This window comes from Lycorma delicatula, chromosome 11 (genome assembly GCF_047948215.1).
Source record: "Lycorma delicatula isolate Av1 chromosome 11, ASM4794821v1, whole genome shotgun sequence".
Lineage (NCBI taxonomy): Eukaryota > Metazoa > Arthropoda > Insecta > Hemiptera > Fulgoridae > Lycorma > Lycorma delicatula.
Genome location: NC_134465.1, coordinates 14,874,552 through 14,880,551, shown reverse-complemented (window position 1 = coordinate 14,880,551; position 6,000 = coordinate 14,874,552).

Below are 6,000 nucleotides of genomic sequence, written 5' to 3'. Positions count from 1 at the left end.
AGACCTGCCTTTCTAGACAAAAAAATGCGATAAGTGATTTTCAAAGGACTTTTCTGAAGTCAACTGTGTACTTTTAGAAGCGTCCGAAACAATTTGTAGTTTTACGGGTAAGATCAGGACTTAAAACTTCAAAACCAAAACTTCCCGGCTAAGCCCAACCCCCCAAGTTTCGACGGGTCGCCGAAGATATTTGACCGTCGTCACATGCGAAGACGACACCTTTCCTATCCCTCGATTCTAGTCGATTTATCTCGATCGCTTGGCGTAATCTTTTCAGTAGGAGACAGTAGGGGTTCCTCGTGGAAGGGGGTGTCCCGCAGCGGTCGATTCTTGGGCCTCTGTTGTGGTGCATCGTCTATGATGGACTCCTCAGGAAGGATCTGCCAGAAGGCTTCAGTTTAGCGGCCTATGCGGCCGATTTAGTAGCAGTAACTACTTAAAAGACAGTAGATGGACTGTCCGCCAAAGCAAGAGATGTTATACTCCTGATTAAAGACTGGCAAAGGCCAGTCTATTTCAATCAAAGGCCTGAAGCAGGCGTATGAAAAATCTAAGGCCGTGGTAGCGAGTGGCAGAAGAAGACTTAGGCCGATCGCAATACGCGTCGGGGAGAGTATTATACGGCCTACTAAGACAATCAAATATTTAGGGGTCTGATTGGACCAAAGCATGTGTTTCGGTCGACACATAAGGAACACCAGCGAGAAAGCTGAGGGAACCGCCATGACTCTCTCAAGAGTAATAGGGAATAGTAGGTCCTCAACGAAAGAAAAGAGTGCTGCTTGCGGGAGTGATAACCTCCATAACTTTTTATGCGTGCCGGTGTGGTGTGATATCCTGGCTGTGGACGGGAGTAGGAGAACACTCAATAAAGTACAGCGGCGTATCGCATTGCGAGTGGTAGCAGACTACAGAACGGTGTCGGTTGAGGTCATGTATCCGGAATCCTTCCGTTACACTTGAAGATAGGGGAGCTCTTGGGGAGAAGGTTGCATGATGCGCCTTGTTGGACAGATGACAGAAAAGATGGAATCGAGCGGCAGATGGCCGCTGGACCTACACATTGATTCCTAATTTCAAGAAGTGGATTAACAGGAAACACAGTAAGATGGATTTTTGGACAACCAGTTCTTAACGGAACATGGGTCGTCAATTCCTCTCGTGCAAAAATTAGAAGATTTGATAGCAATGCATGTCAATATTCTTAAGCGATAGACACGCCGCGCATATGATACTACACTGCATCAGTTGGGAGGAGAAGAGACGGCTCTGCTGCAACATCATCGGGCCACTCGACGAGGGAAACATTGTGGAGCGAATGCTCCTCTCAGAGTCCAGTTGGAATGCTGTATCCAACACATGTTAAAAGATTCTAAAAGTAAAGATGACTGAAGAAAACCGGCATGGACGTATCTCTTCATGAGAAGGATTCGTCGGATTGCTTGAAGGAGATGAACAGCTCGGGATTTGAGGCATAGGGGGTCCTACACTTAAGTTCTGTCTCTTTGATAGAAGATAGGCTTGTTCAAGTCTAGCTGCTAAGGCATTTACGCTTTTTACTTTTGTCTTGTGTTCGTCTGAGTAGTGGGTTGCCTAGTCGCCGGAGTTGGGGATCATTATGGTTTCCCTTCTGTGAGGCATGGCTTCCCTTCTCTAGAAGTCTGGTGACGCGGCGGGGCGGCATGTTTCGAGTGATATTGAAAGGTTTATATCCCATTAATGGGATGCCCATCAACTGGCATAAGACCCGTTGACATTTTAGCTACTGAACGTAGCAAGCGGTATATTTCTAAGAAGGGAGTCCTTCTTATTTCTGGGCGTATGCGAAAAATTGAAAGACCAAGGTTTTGACTCTTGGCAAATTAGGTGGAACGATTCTTCTACCGGTCGATACACGTAAGGTATACTTTCAAATGTTAGGGAGCTGCGAGCAATTAGGTGGGTTTCCCGCAATCGGTATGCAACTCAATTCCTTTCAGGACATGGTGCTTTCAGGAATAGTTTGATTTGACAGATTCGGGCTTGTGTCCGGACTCTAGGTTTGATGACACTTCGGACCATGTTTGTCCCCGGTAGGAGGCTGAACGTATCAGAGTTGTTAGGGAGCTCGAGAGAGTAAATTCCTTTGATCAGTGAATCGACTGGAAGACTCGCAGAGAAAGGACTATCGTGGGTGACTTCCTCCGTTTTCACGCCCTGAGCAGAACGACTAAAGGGGTATAAATAAAGTAGCTCCCCGGGTGCCTAGGGACCGCATGGACAGTTGATTGGTCGGAGGTAGGCGTGTTGGCATCGAGCCACGGTTAGTCAGTAAAAGTAATGGTGATTATTGTTAAATGTTAGCTGTCGGTGGAACGACGACTGCACTGCCGAGGGTATGGGTAACCATGCAACCGTGAGGTGTCGCGTCGTTTTGACGAGGGCAGTTTTCAATGAACAAGCATCACTGTCGGCGGGACGGCGACTGAACTGCCGAGGGCATGGATTCCCATGCAGCCGAGGTGTAGCGGCATCATGACGATGGTAGTAAGTGAAAGTAAATGTCACGCAGGACTCTACGATGGAGCTGATCGGGAGTAGAAGGTCTGTCTGCCTGTCCCTGGTAGACCAGACGGAGTATATAAAAGTAACCAAGTCAGGGTACGAACTGAAAGTTTGATTTCACAAAGGACTAGGAATAAATTTCGTTGTTGCGAACAACATTTTTTGTAGTATGTTATTATTCGTTTGCCTAGAATATGAGACATTTACACGAATTTAGTTCAGTAAATTTAGAATCAGGAACAGGATTCGTGCTTCTACGAATTCGGTTAGCTACTTCAGAGGGCAACGATGTAGGACATTCAAGATGTCCGGACGAGGCCTGCAGCGAAGGCAAAAGCTGAGTTTATAAATTAATGATGTAAATGTCTACCGAGGTATTTACATCGGTGCCATCCCAGTGAGGCCTGGCTTATTACTATGAGATAAAGTTAGAGGGCGAAAGACGACTCTCGTTTTCGACTCTCGAGCCCATCAGGGCTATGAGTGGAGGGAGATTTGTGGCAATCGGAGACGTCACAAGGTGGGTATCTTCCCCTACGGGGTTGGGATGATAGGGGAGGGTTTTAGTCGGTCCTGGTTTGATCGACCCGGGTCGGATGGACCCGACATAACCGCATACGGACACATTGTGGTATCTGCGAGCAGAATTCTTAGCCCTGCGTAAAATATATATGTATATATATATATATATATATATATATATATATATATATATGTAAAAAATGGAGGTAGAGATTAAAATCGATCGTTTGACCGGGCGGTAGCTCGTAGTGAACGATCCCTTTCATCTCACCGCACTCAAAGGATCGCTTTTCTCGGTAATGATCTAAGTTTTGCTATCATTTTTGAAGTTTCACCTCGCCTCGACTGCGATATTTTTTGTACATTATTTTCGTACGCAAACTATTTTTAATCGCTCTTTTAAAAAATAGTTCGATTTCATTTTGCTTTACTTACTATTTCGTAAATTGAAATTCGAACCGTTACATTTTTCATTGTCGAATCGTGTGGCACCTGAACATCTAGGTTTAATTTTGTATCCAGCCTTCACAAACGGTTTAAAATTGTTCTACGGTCGTTTTTTACTACGTTACTGATATAATCGGTCAGTTTCGCTTAATTTTTTTCACAATTTATCGACTTCATCGAAATCGACCGACCGATATGCATCATCGATATCAAAATTTCCAGATTGAAGCGTGTGAAACGGCTTTGTCCACACGTACTGTATTTTATCATGTCCGATACTTACAGCGTGGTTATAGTATCGTGTCCGATATTATTTTGTTATAATTTTTAATAACAAAATAATATTTATTAATATCTTAAATTTTATTAGCAGCTTGTCGCATTCTTCCCTTTTTTTTAAATAAAATTTTAAAATGTAGCCAATTTCTTCTTAATTTCCAAATATTTTTAAGACCCATTAACTATTAAATAAATGATTATCATAAATCTTCTAAAAATCCTTATTAACACTTTTCAAAAGCTGATTTATATTACCAGAGTTATGCGATCGTAAAGCCATTTGCCATCTACCGGGAGAATACGAAAAATGTTTTTCCCAATTCCAATATATATATATATATATATATATATATATATATATATACAGGTGATTCAAAGAAACGGGAAATTTAAAAAAATTAAATAACGTTAATGAAAATTTTTTTTTAGAAAATGAATTTTATTTCATGTAATTGTACAAATGTTGCCATTTTAGGATACATACGTTTTAGTTTATTTTTTAAAGATGACATCTTGCAGGTGACATCATCTTCTACGTAAACACTCACGAAGTCTCTTCGCTAAATTGTTCATAGTTTGACGTAACATCTCAACTGGAATTTCCGCAATTGCTTCTCGGGTCTTTGCCTTCAGTTCTCTCGTTGTAGCAGGTCTACCGTGGAACACTTTGCTTTTAAGGTGACCCACAAAAAGTAATCGCAAGCTGAGAGATCAGGCGATCTGGGAGGCCATATAATGTTACCGTTTCGTGAAATGACACGTTGTCCAAACAATCGGCGTACAGCTGCCATCGATATTCGTGCAGTATGTGACGTTGCTCCGTCTTGTTGAAACCAGGCTGTGTTAAGAATCGGCGGAAATCTCTTTTGTTGTTCCACAACAAAGGTTTCAAGCACGTCTACGTAACGAGCCGACGTCACTGTAATCGCAAGACCGTTGTCATCCTCAAAAAAATAAGGGCCTGTAACACCGTAAGATGACATAGCACACCACACGATCACTTTCTGGCTGTGCAACCGACGCTGGTGTAGCTGCGTAGGATTTTCTTGTGTCCGGTATCTGAAATTTTGCTCGTTAACAAATCCGCTGAGGTGGAAATGCGCTTCGTCTGACTTCCACAGTTCGTGAACAAAATCTTCGTTATCGTTTATCTTATGAAGCATTACATTACAGAATTGTGCTCGCACAACTGCATCGTTCGGTTTCAGTTCCTGGACGATCTGCAACTTGTACGGAGGGTATTGCAAGTCCTTCACTAACATTCTTCGAACACTTGAACTATGCGATCGTAAAGATGCTGAGAGACGACGGATTGACGGATGTGGACTTCGTGTGACAGCGTCTTGTAAAGCTTGAACATTCTGTGGTGTACGGACGGTTCGCTCACGGCCTGGAGGTTTCTTTTTCATTACCGAACAGTTTTCTCAAAATTAGATATCCATGTTTTAATTGCATGTGCTGATGGAACACGGTCGTGCCATCCCAGATTAAAATGACGGCGAAATTCTCTACGCGCTCCCTCCACACTGTCATTGTTTTTGTAAAACGCTTTGATAGCAAATGCACGTTGCGCACCACTCCAAGGATCCATGACAACTAAATGGCAGGTTAGGTTAGAGAGGCTGGCGCCACTTATCAAGTGCTACCAATCGCCCACGACTACCAACACAACTTTCAAAATTTTCCGTTTCTTTGAATCACCTGTATATTGAATCTCTAATTTAAAGTTTTATGTTACGATAAAGTTGTTTATGTTTGTGTTCTGTAAATCATTAGAGATAAATAAAATGAGATTTAAAAAGATTTAATTATCATTTTTATTAAAATAAAAAGTATCATAATGTAGAATGAAATATAATTTAGAAAGAATCAGGCTATTAACAAAAGTTCTTGTTTATATTACCATGTTTGATGTAGGAAGTTTTAAATATTAATATATATATATACATTCTAACGATTTAAAAGTTTTAACTATACATATTTAAAAAAAAAATTATAGCTATATTTTTAACAATATATTTTAATTTATGATTATCGCATAACATCGATGGAGTTTAAACTCTTTAAGCGGTACAGGCAGATAGATGAATATTTTTACCTTTTATTCAGCTGCAAAACTATATCTAATGGATTTAAATATTTGTTAATAATTATTTAATACAGTGGTGTATATGTTTGAAAAGATAATTTCTTATGTAATATATATAT